This window comes from Ovis canadensis, chromosome 2 (genome assembly GCF_042477335.2).
Source record: "Ovis canadensis isolate MfBH-ARS-UI-01 breed Bighorn chromosome 2, ARS-UI_OviCan_v2, whole genome shotgun sequence".
In the NCBI taxonomy this organism is placed as follows: domain Eukaryota; kingdom Metazoa; phylum Chordata; class Mammalia; order Artiodactyla; family Bovidae; genus Ovis; species Ovis canadensis.
The window spans coordinates 34,363,537-34,382,954 of NC_091246.1; positions in this window are offsets into that span (position 1 = coordinate 34,363,537).

The window sequence follows — 19,418 nt, forward strand, 5'->3', positions numbered from 1 at the left end:
GAGAAAGTGGATGGAGATACAGTCACAAAGGAGGGAATCACACAGGGGTTCTTCCTGATTTTTAATTGCTTTGTGTACACTAAGTTTGGGGCTTCCCTTGTAGTTCAGTCGGTAAAGAGTCTGCCTGCAATGCAGGAGACTCAGGTTCAGTTCCAGGGTTGGGAAGATCCCCTGAAGAAGGAAATGGCAACCCACTCCAGTATTCTTGCCTGGAGAATCCTATGGGCAGAGAAGCTTAGCAGGCTACACTCTATGGGGTCTCAAGAGTTGGACATGACTTAGAGACTAAACCACCACCACATTAAGTTTATTCATTCTTTATCTGTTTCCTTTGTTGCCCAAGTTTTTTTCTCTGTTATTTTTAGGCTTTCAATTTTGTTGATGTACTTTTCTATGTTAGTAATCTTTGTTGCTCTTATGTTTTCCCCCCTTTAATTTGTTTGATTGCTTTTAGCTTTTAGGCAGTCAAATCTATTACGGTTGTAATTTCTGTCATTGGTATCATACTTAGAAAGACTACCTCCCTCCTTAGATAATACAATACTTGTTTACATTTCCTTCTAGTCCTTTATCATTTCATTTTACATTTGCAATGTATTTTGGTAAAAGGTCTTATTTCAGGAAACGACTTCAGAATATTACGTTCTAACTTAAGTGTATCTATAGCCCATTAAGATGATTACTAACCAACACTGTTATATTTCTGTTGTAAATGACTCATTTGAAAAGACCCTGATGCTGGGAAAGAATGAAGGCAGGAGAAGGGGATGACAGAGGATAAGATGGTTTGATTGCATCACTGACTCAATAGACATGAGTTTGAGTAAACTCCAGGAATTGGTGATGAACAGGGAGGCCTGGCATGCTGCAGTCCATGGGGTCTTAAAGAGTCAGACAAGACTGAGCGACTGAACTTGTATACGGTATGTCTATACCTGCTAAATACTGTTACCCACACCTGGGCCCAGAGCCCTGCTGTGAGCATCACTTTTTAATTGTCTGAAAGTCAGGATAGACCTTGGGTTTCACATATAAGTAAGAGGGTTATCACCATAATGTTTCTTGGCAAACTCAAATTCTTTTTTTTTTTTTTTGCTTCTCAAACACCTAAAATTAGGATCATGTGTTTTCCTTAAGATCTATGTATTCTCATGTATTCTAGTTGATATACTTCAGTCATTGGTCAGAGTGCATGTTTTGTGAGTAAAGCTTTCCTGGGGGATGGTGAAGAAGAGGGAGTAGCAGGCCCTCTGGGGACTTCATGCTTCAGCACCTGAACCAAGGCACTCCCAGCTGGGAGGATCTCAGCGCCCCAGACACCTCTCAGCACAAACAGCATCGTTCCATGCTGCGCATTTCTGAATGCCTCCAGCTGTAAAACAGATTGCTTTCTACATTAGAATTAAATTTTGTCTTTTCCTTCTCTTTCTTTTGCAAAGCTTCCAATGAGAGAACAAATGCCAGTTGTTGTATCAGAGGACTCAAATGCATGCCCTATCCTGGATTTGCAAATATGTAGAAGATGGCACATCTTGTTATTTTTGTTTTTGAGGTTCCTAAACTCATGTCTTCTAAAATGCGGGTTGCCAGTAGAGTTTTGTAGGTAGGTGACCCAGGAGAGGTGAAATGAGTGGGCAGAGAGAGCCATGAGGAATTCCACACATTTGGGAAATATTTCCATTAATATTTTGTATTTGTGTTTTAAATTTTGGGAGTGACTCATAGGCACTTAGCACAAAAAAGTGATGAAATTAATCTTGCCAGTAATGAGGTTGCTTGGCCTTTCTGTTAGCAGACACTGAGCTCATGGGCTATAGGATGTTTAATTGGCTGCCTGGTGGTTTGTAAAAGCAATGTGGGTTGAGTTTCACTTTAACAAGTGTTATAGTACATCAACCTTGTCATATTGTCTCCAGATGTTATTAAAGTTAGGGAGTGATACACTGAATTGTCTGTTTTCCTTTTTTAGGCAAAACAGACGTTCAGGACTCACTACGCAGACACAGTAAATTGGGGGCTGGTATAATGAGTGAGCAGAGAAGGCAATGGCAACCCACTCCAGCGTTCTTGCCTGGAGAATCCCAGGGACGGGGGAGCCTGATGGGCTGCCGTCAATGGGGTCGCACAGAGTCGGACACGACTGAAGCGACTTAGCAGCAGCAGCATATTGAGTGAGGGCTTCCCAGCCGGCACTAGTGGTAAAGAATCCACCTGCAATGCAGAAGACCCAGTTTGACCCCTGGATCAGGAAGATTCCCTGAAGGAGGGCATGGCAACTCACTCCAGTGTTCTTGCTCGGAGAGTTCCATGGACAGAGGAGCCTGGTAAGCCTCTGCCCTTAGGGTTGCAAAGAGTTGGACATGACTGAAGTGACTTAGCACATGTTGAGTGAAATGAATACTTTGCATGGTCTAGAAGAATAAATGTTGTAACCATTGTCATGTTCTGCGTATATTTAAAAACAATAAGTGATATTCTTAATACAGTTTGATGTTCTTCAAATGCCTAGTTGGAGCTCAAGGGTTATAAAATCAGACTCTTGAGTAGTGGGTGGTGAAAGTGCTAGAGGCTCAACTGTGTTCCCACCAGTAGTTCATGGGGCTTCCTAGGTGGTGCTAGTGGTAAAGAACCCACCTACCAATGCAGGAGACAAAAGATGAGGGTTCAGTCCCTGAGTTAGGAAGACCCCCCTGGAGGAGGGCATGGCAACCCACTCTAGTATTCTTGCCTGGAGAATCCCCATGGACAGAGGATCCTGGGGGGCTACAGTCCATAGGGTCATACAGAGTCAAACACGACTGAAGTGACTTAGCATGCACATCCGCACTAATCCATATGCTTAATACAATGTGATTGTATTTGGAAATATGGCTTTTAACAGGTAACTAATGTTAAGTGAGGTGGAGTCCTTACCTGATAGAACTGTTTGTATTATAAAAATTGGGAAGATCTCTCCCACTCTCTCTCTCTCTATTTCTCTCTCCCCACATGCACACACAGAGGCAAGGCCATAGGAGAAGGCAACCGACGGCAACCAAGGTAGAGAACTCTTGCTGGATAGCAACCCTGTTGGCACCTTGATCTTGGAATTCTAGTTTCCATAACTGTGAGCAAATACATTTCTACTGCTTAAGCCACCCGGTTTATGATATTTTGTTATGGTTGAATAAGCAGACAGAAAGGAGATGGCATGTTAAATATAGCTCCAGAGGGGATCTTCAGAGGCTGAAGGCTGAAAGCAAAAGAGTGCTTCTTTGTGAATGACCTTTAACAACCATACAGAGTGAACTAGCAGGTCTGGGAGAGGACCTGTTAGAAACGTGAGACTGGGTTTACCTCTGAGCATTGCCCCATTTGGGTCTCAGATTTCCTCACCTGTGAAATAAGGTGATGAGATTAGCTTTTCTTTAAGTTCAACCCACTCCAGTATTCTTGCCTGGAGAATCCCATGGACAGAGGAGCCTGGCGGGCTACAGTCCATGTAGTAGCAAGAGTCAGACATGACTTAACATCTGAACTGCCACCATGAGTTACTGCATTGTTGATGGTGAGGATTTGGGGCTGGTTCCAGGAATAGTGGGGGCTGTCTCACATAGGGTGCATGTCACACCTGCAGGTGCCACAACCTCTACTGGGATTGGTGACCTCAAACACAGATATAAACACAAGGCACCCTGACCTCCTGATCAAAGAAGGTCAGTATGTCTCTCCCTGTCACACTTAGTTTTGTGTGAAAGATCCTGAAAGTTGTATGATAAGCAGCTAGTGCCTGTGAATATAACTTGTAATTTACTTCTGGGGGTAAATTGTTCCCCAGGACACCATTGAATTGGGTCCAAGGAAGATAGTTTCACGAGGGGCTTGAGGAAATGCCATGTAAAAGAGGGGGAAGCCAACATAGAAAGTCTGGAGTTTCAGGAAAGCTGGCTGGTACTCAGGGTGTGGCCCTTGGGAGAATTACCTTCTTTCATTAGGAGTGAAATAATACATAACGCTATGGTTTCTAAACACAGTGAAGAGAGTGTAGAGTCTGGGGAATGAGAAGTCCAAATAAATGAACTAATGTGTATATAAACTTTGCAAAGCACAAATGGGGTACATATATATAAGCTCATTGATTCTTGGCACATTTCTGCATGGGTTCAGTCTTTACCAATTGAGTACCTTGTTCTAGTTGCCAAAGTAAAATGTGTGATTCAGAGAGGCTAAAATGACCACCTATGTCACCAAGTTCACATAGTGCAGATTGGAGGCTTAAATCTGTGGTTTCTGACCCCCAAGTTGGGCTCTTGAAAGGGATAGAATAAAATGGAGTTCAGCATCTTCGGGTGAAGGTGGAGAAAAATGTCACATGTTACTCACCCTGTTTTTCTCCAGTCCATCCTCATCATCCTTATAGGGTAACTAGACAAAGATCCTTTTCCAGATTCTAGGCTGAAAAGACATCCCTCCCTCAGGAACACATATTTATTCTCTCACTCTCACAAAATATAGTCTCTCTCTACTCCTTGCTTCCTTTGGTTGAGTCACATTATTTAGATGTGAAGGTGGGAAGAGATAAATCCTTGTGACCCAATGACTGGGAGAACCGTTAAGAAAGAATAACTTCCTTTGAGGAAAGACTTGACCTCTTCAAACTGAGACTCTCTAGCTCAAGACACCTTCCCTGTTGGTTCGTTTCCTTCAATGTGAGGATCTCATATTGAGAGGGAGACAATCAAGGAGGCTGTCACAGTCACTCTGATGAAGGACAGTGGTATCTGGAACTGGGAATTAAGATGATGATTGTGGTTGGACATTTAGGCCATGATGACTTGAATATGGATGTGAAAGGGGGAATATTGTCAAGAATAGCTCCTAAGTTTCTGGCCTATATGTTCAGGAGGATGTAAATATTATTTACTGTGAAAAAGATAATGGAAAGGGGGCCAAGTGAGAGGGGGTTTCATGAGTTCAGTCCCTGTCTTTATGTTAGTGATCAGCTGCAAAGAACAGAAAGTTCTACTGGAATGGTCAGGAGTGTGTGTGGTTTGCAGAACAGAGCCTACAGTAACACATTCTAGGACTTAAAAAGTAGCTCAACAGTTCAGGGATAGTGAGGTTCTTTCTTGTCTACCTACTGTGACGTGTAGCCCTTTACCCCTTTGCTTATCTCCTCATGGTTCAAGATGGCTGCTGTGACCCTGCCCTGGTACCTGCTTTACAAGTAGAATCTTGGCAGAAGGGCCAAGAGGTGGAGGGCTGTATCCTAGCAAAGATTTTCCCTTTTACTTGGGTCGGATTCTCTTCCCCAGGAACTTTTCTGACATCACATTGGCCTGATCTAAGTTTCATGACCTCCCTTAGCTAAATGGAGGCTTGGAAATGCAGTATTTTAGCTTTCTATCCTGTACAGGTAGAGAAAGGCCAAGGAGAGGGATGTGTGAATAACTTTTAAGACTTGCATATGTGGTATGAAGTTTGGGTGCTTTGTGTCATTCAAGTGGAGATTTCAAGGAAAGAGGAGATATATTGGCCCAGAGCTATTCTCCTTTCCCCTCCTAAGGGGAAACACGTGATTTGGTGACAATTTTAAAATATGGGAGTTAAGATATCCATCTCCTCAAAATAAAAGGAAAGCAGAAAAACTCTGTAAGAAATTTGATCAACCAAAAGGATGATTTCTTAATATTAACTACTATTACTGGAAATAGGTGGCTAAAAGGACTTTAAAATAAGGGCCCAATAATTCTGTGTGTTTCATATTTGAAAATGGCATCTTGCATCGACCCAGCCAGTCTCTTTGATGGTGCACGAATCTGTAGCATTAGCTTTTAATAACCTGGTCACTCTGGGCCACATTATAAGCTTTAATGCACCAATTATAATGACAGTAATAACCTTCCTGCTTCATGGGATGAATTTCATTTTACCCCATATATTTTCTCCTTGAGAAGAGATGATGAGATAAAAGCTAATGTCATCTCATAGGGGATTGTCACTGAGGAGGTGACAGTTGAGCAGAGGCCTAAAGGAGGTGAGGGAGGAACCTGCAGGGGAAGGAATTCGGAAGCAGGCCTGAGGACCCAAGCTGGGTTAAAAATTTTGTTACCACATAGAGACAGTTCTGGGAGGAGTCTCCCTGGAGAGAAATGGAATATTAACATCAGTCTTCTTCATTTTAAACATTTAAAGTGAACTATGAAAATGATACATGGGAAAAGTATGATATGGGATTTCCTATTTCCACTGCTACTTTGAGCCCTTTTCCTTGCAAGCCATCCTTCTTTGTTGATTTGGTTTCTAGAACTGCATCTGCATCAACCAGGATACATGGGGGTGTCAGCAACAGAAATCTTGACTAACTTTTATCTTACATAAATGAAGTCTGGAGGTAGGAAGTTTTGGGGTTGGTTTAGCAATATAACGACTTTTCTCTCACGGGGATAAGATGACTACAATAACTCCAAGCATCCCCCAAAGGTGGCCCAAATAGGAAGGAAGGTGAAGGCCAAAAATGAAGCTCTCCCTCTTTCTAGCTCTCTGTTTATTTACAGGACAAAGATCTCCTCAGCAAAGTCCTGCTTATGCCTCACGGACTGGTATTCAGTCAACTGCCCTTCCCCGAAGACTATCAGCAAATGCTAATAGAACAGTCCCATTGACTTGCACGGAGCTTGGCTCATCCTCAGAGGCTGAGGGAGGGGTTTAGCTACTCTGAGCTTGTTGTGGCCAAACCAAATTGACTTGTATTGACTATGGAGGGAGGAATAATCGCTGAGGAGTATGTAACCAGCAGTGTCTGTCACACCAGCACAACCACGAATCCTCTCAAGTTTGGTCATAGAAGAGATGAATACTTTCCTTTTTTTTTTTTTTTCTTGTCCAGATGTGGCTCCTCACTGATGCATTTCCTGACAAACCTAGAGGGTGGACTCACCTTGTCATAAGTTGGGTTACCTCTGAAGCTGACCTGAGGCAAAGATTCAAGTGCAAAGAGCTTCTTTAGGAGTTGCATGGAACATTGACAAGGATGAGGAAAGTGATACAGGGATGGGAAGGCAGTCAACCAAGGATGAATTGGTACACTAGTTACCAAGGTGAGCAATTGGAGCTTAATCTTGGGGAAACTGGGAAACGGAAGAAAGCACATGCCTCAGAGTGATTCCACTTAGAGGTGAGGAAGCTGAGGTATTTATCGTCCAACTCTCATTGGTCCTTGGTGAGGGTTGCTTTGGAGATGCGCTAATTTTCCAGCACTCTTAGCCTGCACATGTCGGTAGGGCGATCTTCTATGGCTCTGGAAAAAGCTCTCAAGTCCAGAGATGCAGATAATTGGTGGTGGAGTCATCCAAAGCACAAAGAGATGGTAGGATTAAGGGACATGAGAGGGGGAGTCACAGAATTTGCCACAAACCCAGCCTCTAAAGATGAGGAGCCCCTTCCTTAACGTGCACTCACGTGCTTTGGTGAAATGATTCTAATTTGCATCTGTAACTTTATCTGTGGCCACCAGATATTGTATGCTCCTCAGAATAAGGATGGAACAGACATACCATTCTGTGTGCGGCATCCTGCCTGACACTGAGTATAACTGCTCCCTTATGTGCATGTTGTCGGTGTCATGTTGAGATAAGAGTGAGTCCATATCCATCACAACATTTGGGCCAGTAGTTCTTACCGTGACTAGTTTATGTGTTGATACAACTTTTCCAGTAATACCAGTAAGTCAAGGGATAAAGTTCTTAAGGAGCACAAGTTGTATAACGTGGAGTAAACCTACACCACACCAAGGAAATGGAGATTGGGAGGGTCCATATTTTGATTACGGTAGCGGCTCAGGTGGTAATGTGCCTGCAATGCAGGAAACCCGGGTTTGATCCCGGGTTCGAAAGATCCCCTGGAGAAGGGAATGACTACCCACTCCAGTATTCTTGCCTGGAGAATCCCATGGACAGAGGAACCTGGCGGGCTACAGTCCATGGGTTCACAAAGAGTCGAACATGACTGAGCAAAGAACACTTTCACTTTCTTTCAGTCAGCCCAGTGAAAAAATTCAGTATTGCAAATTCCAGAACATAATCACATTTTACATCTAGAGATTTCCTTGTGTCTCCTTTGAATACAAATGAGAAGAAACATAACAATTCCTAAGGTCTATATGGAACATAAGCTGTTTTATAAATGTGGAATAACCCATTGAGGATATAAGTAATGTTGAAGAGGAAACCTTGCTTTTGATGTAATTTAGTCAAACAGATTATTTTTTTCCTCCTGCCCCACCCCCACCTTTCCTGGTTCATTTTTGCCAAAGTGAGTTTCCATATGTTTCATCTAAATGAGTCACATTCAGAGAAATCATTCAAATTATCTGTGGGCACAGATACTTTTCTTTCATCTGTGGCCTGAAGGTGGGTGGTTATAGGGAGTGGGAAACGATGGTGGGCTTTTCTCCAAACCCCAAATCTTTGGCTTGCTGTGATTCTCTGAGCTCTCTGCAGGTCTAAGTTTATTTTCTACCAGAGGGAAATAGCCATAGTAAATTGCAAAGATTATTCAATTTCAGTCCACTTTAAGTGCCCTTAAAGGGAGACTGTACTCATGACTTCTCAAGGGATAGGCGATGCATCTTGCCACGAATAAAGTGCTGGTTGAGAGGTTTTAAATCACATTTTAGCTTGGAAGACTAATATTGGAGGCAGTCTTCTTTCTAAAAAGTAATGCCATCTGTGTCACTGACTGTACAGAGCACAGAGAGTTGGGGGTGGGGGAGAGACCAGAGCTAACTTGTGTAAAGAATGATAGAACCACTCCATGACTGTCTTTCAAGAGACATAAACGCCTTACCCAGATTAATAAAGACCGTCACTGCATTTTACACTCAGTGTCAGGGATGCAATTACTTTCTGTGTCTCTCTAAGTCACCTTTTATCAGTCAACCTGAAATATATACACATCTGAATCCAAATGAATCACTGCATTTGATATATACTTGAAAAAGGAATTTTGCTTTGTTTGATTTTCACCTTTCTCAGCAAAGTTCATCTTTATTGAGTGACCATTTATGGAGCACTCACATCTGAATGGCCTAGATAGGGAATCATTCTTGACTCCCTCTACCACTCAACGTGATTTCTGTTTTCAAATGAATGGATACACTGAATATTTTATAGATTTCATTGGTCTTTAGATTCTATAATCTTCATGGTCTCTTGGAAAGGACTCAACTCAGTTCCACGCACACTTGCTGAGCATAGACTGTGCCTGATGTTGGGGAAGAAACCAGCCAGCCTGTCTGGAATCCTGCACAGCTGCCAGCCTCTCATAGAGACCACCCACAGCAAGATCCCCACAGACATTTGGCTCTGTCCCAGGAACAACAGGGAAGGAGCAGGTAAGGAAGGAAGGGAAAAAAGAAGAAATGAAGAAAAGGGGGAAGGTAGGAAGGAAGGAAGGAATCAGGGCTCTAAAAATTTCATATTGTTCCAAGCAGAAAGCATCATGTGTGTGATAGGAATGTAGTTGAGGTGGAGGCAAACATCTTGTCTTTCCCGTTTGCATCTGTGAGCATTACTGCGCTGGACAACATTCCATGTTGTGGACAGCATGATACACCGTGACTCCTTCAATTCAGCTCTAAATGTTTTTGAGGTCAGTGAATCTAAAAAACTTCCATGCAGATAAGGTGGCTCATGTCCAACCCTAGCTGTCCCCTTCCCGCTTCCACAGCCACCTTGGCTTGGGGGTTGGGGGGAAGTCTGTGTCTCTCTGCCTTCCTTCTTGCTCACTCCTCTCACTGCTGGACAGGATTCCCACAACAACCACCTGGCTAGCCCTGTCAGGCTGACTTATCTCAGAGGCTATGGTTTCCCTATTAGCTTAGACGGCAAAGAATCTGCCTGCAATGTAGGTTTGATCCCTGGGTCAGGAAGATTCCCCTGGAGAAAGGAAGGGCTACCCACTCCAGTATTCTTGCCTGGAGGAGAATCCTATGGACAGAGGAGCCTGGCAGGCTACAGTCCATGGGGTTGCAAGAGTCAGACATGAATGAGCAAATAACACTTTTACTTTCAAGGTATGTGGAAGTTGACTGTGAGCTGTGCACACAACAGAGTCTGGAATTAAGTTGGGATTAATGTGACTTTTAGATTGCCCTTATTAATTTTTTAATGTAATTATTTAGACCCTGCCTATTTATAAAGCATCTTTGAGATGAGTGACAATAGAAGAAAGAAAAGTAATTAGACTCATATAATAAGGAATGAAAACTTATATATGAAAGGATAAACCTAGGCTGAAATAGCTACTATTATTATAATACTCACTTTGTTAATGAGTTCTTAGGCAGTCAAAAATGTAAAATGAAGTGAGGACTTAACTTAAATCATCTGATGATAAAAAGGATACATATTCATTCACCAGGAGGTGAGTTTTCTCCCTAGATCACTAACTCTTAATTGAAATTTACTACAGGGATCCTTGAATACAGGCAGAGAGTAACAAACATTTTTAATGGTGATATCTTTCAAGTTGTGGAAATTTTTTTAATATGTCTGTCCATCATAGAATGAAGAAAGTTGATTGGTTCCCATAGGACAGTGGAGGTCTTTTTTAGTTTTTCAATGTTATTAATACTTCATCTGAGCTGTGTTGGGAGCCAGCCTGAGGAACTCCGCCCATGACAAAGGTCATGAGGAAGGAAGCTTGGCATACACAAAGGCGTGATCAAGCCTCAGGAAACCCCCTGTTCCCGAGCATTTACCCCCCAAACCAGAGTACTTTACGGGGAGCTCTCCCCCATAACCATTTCTCTCAGAGAAGGAGTTAACTTGCAGCTCCAGTTAATAAAAATTCCTGGGCGTGATAAGAGTGTTTCAACTTATGAACTCTGAAGGTTCTCTGGCCTGCCTGATTGGGCTCGTCCGGCCGCATGTGATTGTTTACAGCCTCCCAACTGTGAGAGGCACGGGATGTTTTAAAACTTTCTAAATACAGACTCTTTTGAGAAGTTAGAAGATCATTAGTATAGTATAGTGGGTTGATTAGGAATTATATTGGTGAAGGGTTTTTTCTTCATTTGTCGTGCCGATAATTACTGCTAATTCCCTGCCCTGGGTGTGACAAGGATGTCACAGGTCAAACCTCTCTGCTGACAGACTAGCTCGTGTGTGTGACAACCTCTCAACCATAAACAGCACAGAGAGTTTGGAGTATTAGCATAGGGCTTTTTTCATTGATGAGTCAATGATTGCCATCAGGCCTCCATATCCTTAGGCACCTGGGAATATCTTAATCAATGTATTTGGAATATAGAAAAGGAAATATAGTAGTTTTTTGATGTTAGCAATACTAGACTTTTGAGTTAATGAATCTTCTCTTTTGTTATAGATCACTGTACTTTGTTATAAATCACTATGCTATGTAAAAATGTAACTTTATCACTATCTTAAGACAAAATAGATCTTAAGGGAAACATTGGTGAAGGGTTTACATTTGTTGAGCCAATATTTGCTGCTAAATCTCCCTATTCCTGCCCTTATAATGAATATAACTAGCATATAGGAGAAATAAGTATTAACCTTTAAGATTAATCTTGTTAAGTAAATTCCTTTCTTGAATTGTAACCCACTACACCCTAACCCTATAGGAATGCAACTTTATTTGGAGGGTGGCACCCGATTTAAGAAAAAATCACCCCTGGATAAATAAGTTTTCTGGTTAACTGACCAGTATCAGAAAGGGCCATAAAATGTCAGCAGACCTCATGGCTAAAAGATGATGAAACTCATAAGACCTTTGTATAATTTTATATGAAGCACCTGATTGTGACAAGGGTCAGGTCTGCTGACCCCCGCGCGACTCTGTATTCATCCCTATGTATAACAAAAAGATATATAAACAAACCTGAAAAATAAAGAAATTGGATCAGTTTCTGGAAAGACTGATTCCCCCGTGTCGTTTCTTTCTCGCTCCCCGCTTTCCTGGCTGAATTACCATCTGAAATGTGGGTACTCACCAAGCCTGCTAATGTCTGCCTGGGCTTCTGAGATTGGACCGGGGAGGCCTCAGTGCCTCCTCTCCTTTGGGAGAATGGAAAGACGCCTGTGGCCTGCGTAGGTGGTGATTGGTATTCCATGTAAAGCAGTTATTCAGCCTCTTTTCTCCACTAATTCTCCTACTACACTATCTGTTTCTAATCTCCCTCTATATCTGTAATTAAATAAGTTTTTTCCAGGATGCCGACTCCATCCCCACCTTCGAATTACCCTGGATCCACCAGGGCTGCACCCCGGCAGAGCTGTATCTTACTCATGCCAGAAACGTGGGCATGAGCTTTTAGGTAGGAAGAATGATGGATGGTCCACTCTGTCTTGTGCCAAGGCCGTTCACATTCCAGGCTCCTGAAGAGCTTATGACACGCTTTCCTTGCAAGAGTATCTTGTCATGGTCACATAGTTACTTGGTTACACAGTAAAGCCTTCATTAAGAATTCTTCGGTGTTTCCCGAAGGAATTCGCCTAAGTTTTTTCCTTTTAATTTTTTTCTCTTTATTGATATAAAATTGGCAGATAGCATGTGTGAGTTTAAGGTACAGAACTTGATGATTTGATATGCTTATATATTGGGCAATGATTACAACAATGAAGTTAGCTGGCACCTCCATCTGGGCTTCCCTGGTGGAATAGTTATAAAGGATCCCCTGCCAATGCAAGAGTTGCAAGAGACGTGGGTTTGATTCCTGGCTTGGGAAGAACCCCTAGAGCCAGGGCATGGCAACTCACTCCAGTATTCTTGCCTGGAAAATTCCATGGACAGAGGAACCTGGCAGGCTACAGTCCAAGGGGTCACAAGAGTCAGACACAACTGAGCCTACACACAAAGCCCACAAAACCTCCATCACCCCACATAATTCTCTCCTTTTTTTTTTTTTTTTTGGTGGTGAGAACATGTAAGATCTACTCTCTTGGAAACTTCCAAGTATATAAGAAGTATTGTTAAGTAGAGTCACCATGCTGAACGTATTTGTCTTATAACTGGAAGTTTGTACCCTTTGACTGTTATCTTCCCATTTCTCACTCACCTCCCCCTAGTCCTTGGCAACCACCACTCTACTATCTGTTCCTATGAGTTTGGCATCTTTATATCTCATATATAAATCAAATCATACAGTGTTTGCCTTTCTCTGTTGGACTTCATTTCACTGAGCATAACGCCCTCAAGTCTATTCATGTAGTCACAAACGGCAAGATTTCCTTCTTTTTATGGCTGAATGATATTCTTTTGAACATACACACCACAATTTCTTTATTCCTCTATTGAAGGTCACTTAATAGTAGTTTCCATATCTTGGCTATTGTGAATAACCCTGCAACGAAAACGGGAGTGGGGGTATTTCTTGGAGGTAGTAATTTCAGTTAGAGATTCTTGAAATTGCCTCTCTAGGCTCATCCTCAAGGTCCTTGGAATAAGAATTGGTGGACCTTTAGTGCTTAGGTCTGTTCCTAAAATTCTCTGATTATTTTCAGGGAAAACTCCAGGCCTGCCGAACATCTTTTGCATCCTGCTAAGAGCTTGGTACTCTGTAACCCGAGGGGTCACTTCTGATACCTGCTGATACCGAGTACTGGTATTGCATAGGAGATGAGAACCGAGCTTTCGCACCGACCCTCAGAATTAGGTATCATTTCATTTCAGCAGTCAGTGCCACAACTAATTTTGGTGATCCTTAGTATTTGACAAAAATGTTCATCATGAATATTTAGAGGATTTAACTTTGAAAGTTCTGCCTAGTGCAATGACATCACAAATGAATAATACTGCATGTCCCAACTTCAAAGGCTGACAAATAGTTTGATGAAAGCAGCAAATCGAGTCTGGCTCAGAGCCACTTATGCAGCAGACATAGATCCCAGATGTCAAATGTTAACTATCATTTAAGAACAGTAGTGCACTAAAGCAACAGAACCTTTTACTGGGGTCGGCGGTACTGTCCCAGTCAGGAGAGAACCCAAGAAGGAAATGATATGGGGGATAAAAACACATGAAAAACATTTAATAACCCTCAGAACATATGGAAATTAATGATATTCAAAGCTTGCCGAATACCAAGATTTTTCAGCTTAAAATAATCTTCCTGCTGATGCTCAGTTCCTGGAGGGCTCCCAAAACGCCACAGAGAAAATTAGATGCAAGCGAAAAAAAGCAAATCTTTGAGATTCAGGGAAGGGTTAGAAATAAAGTAGAATTATTTTTGACTAGTTGAAGAGACAGTGAGACAAATACAACGCCAGATTGAGACTTGGGTCCACGCCCCAGTTTTCTCCATACCCACTCTAATTGGTCTTGGACAAGATTCTTGTTCCTAGTTTATTTGTAAGGTGTTTTATTTTAATGTTTTAGATCTTTTATATCTTTAAAACCATATAATCAGTGCATATGACAAAGACCTGATAGTCTGAGGGACTTCTATCTATACTAAATCTGTATTGAAGTAATAAACTTTTCCCCCTGACCACCCAGTGCCTGGAAATCTGATGAGATTTCATAGCAGAAGGAAGGGCAGCTCCTCTTTGGAGCTCAGCTACCCCTACATCAGGCTGCCTCAAGAACAGAACATGGTGTGGGGAAATGACCAGTGGACAAAATGGAGCGCTAATCTCCTGGAAGCCGTATGTAACCACTTTATCCATTCATTCTCACCTATTGCTGCTTGAAATGGGGATTAAATTGACTAATAGGGTCTGGCAACCCTAAATCCCAGGAGTGAAGTTTCTCCAATGACAGAGTTCTCTAGCTTAAAGGAAAAAAAAAAAAAAAAGGCACTCCCCAGGGCCGGGTGAATGCACTCAACGGTGACATAGCTGAATCTCTTACACTCATTGACTATAATTGAATCGGAGCTTCAAAATCCTTGAACTCTGTCTTCCATTTAACCCTAGGACCTTACTGGCAAACAAGATGCCTTCTAGAGAGTGGACCAAACCAGAAAGCTTTTAACTGACTCTGCATTCAAGAACGACCGACTTTCAAAGAGCTTTGAGGCCTGTGAGAATCATGGAAGTGTTGGGAGGTCACCAGCAGATTTCTGAATTATTAACACATGTTTAACAATTAAAGAACAACATAGTGACAGGCTATCAAGGCAATTAATTATTTAGTTGTACAAAGTAAAGAGTGGAAAAAGAGATTAAGTATAGTGGATAGGACTCTTAGGCTGTGAAGACAGATACGTCTGAAATGCTTGTCATAAAACTTTACTTATTTGAAATCAAATCACATCTGATTCCAACCCCCCCCCCCCCCCCCTCATTCCACAGGGCTGGTGCAAGTTTAATCTCAGGTGAGATTATTAGCATACTTTCCCCGTCTATTTCCAGGGTCACGTATGTGTTCTTATTGAGAAAGGGAGCTGAGAATCAGAGTCCAAGACTACATAGGGGTCTGATGCTTCCAGGAGCTCTGGAATTTCGATCCATGCTGGAGGAAAGAAAGGAAAAATCTTGCTTAAGGCTTGAATTTAGGTGTAGCCCCCACTTCATTGCCTCTCAAAGGAAATGAGGAAGCCAGCTGTGAATGGAAACCCAGCAGCCCTCCAGCCAACGTAGGGCCATCTCAGTTCTCTGCTGCGCTTGTTCCCTGCAGAAGCTTTAAGTTCTCTCCCAATTTCTTTAGGAATACCTGCTACCATCCTCTCTGAACTGCCTACCCCAATCTCTTTAAAAACTGAGACTTTCATAAGAGAATGAAAGAGACATTGTCTTCCAGAAGCTTTGTCGTTTGTTTGTTTTGCCTAGCAAAACAACTTTCTCTAGATTCAGGAAGCACAAAAGCCCAGCTACCTGCATGGAATTGGAGGTGGAGATGAGTGTGAGGGAAAAGAGACTGTAAAGACAAGACCAAATTAGCACATCAACAAGCTATCCCATACCCTCCCACTCTCCCCCCATCCTCTGCCCCAATAAATATTGGGATTCCTTTAGCTCAGATGTCCAGGGCTCTTTCCTAAGCAACTCTCCCACGCAAAGCTAGGGGTGTGATACTTACCCAGAGTTTTCAAGGGCCGAGTGTGTGAGCCCAGGTTCAAGGTAGCGTTTTGCCTCTTGATGTGAGGAGGCAGCTCTGAGCAGCAAGAGCAAATTTACTGATAGGGTATCCGGATGACTAGTGATTCCTAAGTATGAGAGCAAGAGAAGAAGGAAGACTGCAGTTTCAGCGCTCCTTGGTGAGGAGGCTCCTTCATCAGAGTTTATGACTAGCATTCAGGATGAACCAATGCAAAATGTTGCAGCGCCACGGTGGCCATCTGGGAAGGAACCAAGGCCTCCCTGGCTGCCATGGAACTGAGAGGCCTGAAGTTATGACAATTAAGTACATGGAAAACCATCTAACAGAATCCCCAAGAATGACCTCCTCTCTTCTCACCCCTCTAATAAAATTTCCTCTGACTTCAAGGTTTTTTTCTTTATTTTGATCCATTAGTAAAATAGAAATTAAACAATTCTTACATTTCTTTATTTAAGGTTTGTCTTCCTTATAAGCTCCATGAGCACAGGGGCCGATATTTGACTTGATCTTCCTAGGATTTCCAGCACCTAGCACAGAGCTTAGGGCACAATAAGTGCTCAATAAATATTCTGGCTGGGTGAATGAATAATCCAGGTAAAGAACATTTTTATTTTAAAAATGTCCCTAGTCACTTAGCCCAGAGAGCAATCTCTCTTCCTTTGCATGTCCAGAGCATTAATTACTTGTGTGACTGAGGTATCACAGAATGTAAAATGCCTTGCGTCTTACGCTTGCCCAGCACAAGTACCTGCAAGCCCCCATTGGCAGTTCGTAAGATCACAGAGGGCAGATCCGATGACTCGCGAGGCTCTGATTCTCTATGGCAGTAGTAGTGAGCTCTGAGCCTAGTGGGAACATGATATACAGTATTTACAGAGAATTGTTCTGTTTAGAAATAAATGTTTGGCATTCAGCCTTTTCTTGCAAATGGGGCTATTCATGTAATGAAAATCCTGTTGCTGGAAATCAGCTGTAGATCCTTCTGCTACAGAACAATATATGCATTTGTAGAAAAAAAAAGCACTTTGTGTATTAAACATAAGAGAATTTATGGAGAAATCAGGATTTGGAGTAGGCAGTTCAAAACCTGTGTACAACTCTAACCACACGCCTTATGAAAAAGGCCTCATGGATAAGAAAATGCACAAAACCAACAGGGTGCAGATGCTTGGCCTGTGGGCACTCAGAGATGCACTTGGAAGTGAGCCCCTGAGCCCACCTGCCACCAGCAGGGGATGCTATGAGGCTGGGGGTGATGGGAGGGGAGCCCTTGCTGCAGGCACATATCTTAAGGTTTCTTAAACTGAGCTGAAAGGGCTCCCTGCTTGTGCAGCAGGCACCATTCATGATGCTGGAGGTTCTTTCTGTTCTGTGTCCTTTTCCTAGGAAAATTCACCTGTGAACTGACAGAAGTAGCTCATCATATAGATATGGTTCCCTTATTTAATGACCGTGTGTGAACTATTTGTACAGAACAGACTGTACTCGTGTTTCATCTTGATCTGCTTCCAGTGTTCGAGAATGTAGTTCTACTCAGAACTATGGGTTTAAATGTTTTCCTCTCACACTGTTTCCTAAAAATAATAATGACAACCATAGCAATGACAACTACTTCTTTCCACATCTACACCCTTAGGGATAAGCCTCATTTGGCTCAGTGTGGGCTGTCTTGGTGAATGCTCCCTTCGAGTTTGAAAAGAATGTGTATTGTGCTGCTGTTGGAAGAAGTAGTGTATGGATGTCAATCATACCTAATTCACTGATGGAGGTGTTGCGTTTGACTGTGTCCTTACAGATTTTCTGCCTGCTAGATCTGTCTTTTTCTGAGCAGGATTTTGAAATTTCCAACTGTGAGAGTGGACCTATGTGTTTTTCCTTGCAGTTATGTCAGTTTTTCCCTCTCATATTTTGATGCCCTATGTTAGATACATACTCTTTAAGAACTGTGATGTCTTCTTAGAGAATTGACCCCTTTATCATACTTAAAACCTCTCTTTAGCCCTTAGAACTTTTCTTGCTCTGAAGTCTGATCTGTCTGAAATTATTCTGCTGCCGTATTCAGATTACTGTTCAGTCAGTTCAGTTCAGTTCAGCCGCTCAGTCGTGTCCGACTCTTTGCAACCCCATGAATCATAGCACTCCAGGCCTCCCCGTCTGTCACCAACTCCCAGAGTTCACTCAGACTCACGTCCATTGAGTCAGTGATGCCATCCAGCCCTCTCATCTTCTGTCGTCCCCTTCTCCTCCTGCCCCCAATCCCTCCCAGCATCAGAGTCTTTTCCAATGAGTCAACTCTTCGCATGAGGTGGCCAAAGTACTGGAGTTTCAGCTTTAGCATCATTCTTTCCAAAGAACACCCAGGACTGATCTCCCTTAGAACGGACTGGTTGGATTTCCTTGCAGTGCAAGGGACTCTCAAGAGTCTTCTCCACAACACCATAGTTCAAAAGCATCAGTTCTTTGGTGCTCAGGCTTCTTCACAGTCCAACTCTCACATCCATACATGACCACTGGAAAAACCATAGCCTTGACTAGACAGACCTTAGTCGGCAAAGTAATGTCTCTGCTTTTGAATATGCTATCTAGGTTGGTCATAACTTTCCTTCCAAGGAGTAAGTGTCTTTTGATTTTATGGCTGCAGTCACCATCTGCAGTGATTTTGGAGCTCCCCAAAATAAAGTCAGCCACTGTTTCCACTGTTACCCCATCTATTTCCCATGAAGTGATGGGACCAGATGCCATGATCTTAGTTTTCTGAATGTTGAGCTTTAAGACAACTTTTTCACCCTCCTCTTTCATTTTCATCAAGAGACTTTTTAGTTCCTCTTCACTTTCTGCCATAAGGGTGGTGTCATCTGCATATCTTAGGTTATTGATATTTCTCCCAACAGTCTTGATTCCAGCTTGTGCTTCATCCAGCCCAGCATTCCTCATGATGTACTCTGCATGATGAGCAGGGTGACAATATACAGCCTTGACGTACTCCTTTTCCTATTTGGAACCAGTCTGTTGTTCCATGTCCAACTCTAACTGTTACTTTCTGACTTGCATACAGATTTCTCAAGAGGCAGGTTAGGTGGTCTGGTATTCCCATCTCTTTCTCTTTTTTCCACAGTTTATTGTGATCCACACAGTCAAAGACTTTCGCATAGTCAATAAAACAGAAATAGATGTTTTTCTGGAACTCTCTTGCTTTTTCCCTGATCCAGCAGATGTTGGCAATTTGATCTCTGGTTCCTCTGCCTTTTCTAAAACCAGTTTGAACATCTGGAAGTTCACGTTTTACGTACTGCTGAAGCCTGGCTTGGAGAATTCTGAGGATTACTTTACTGGCATGTGAGACAAGTGCAATTGTGCGATAGTTTGGGCATTCT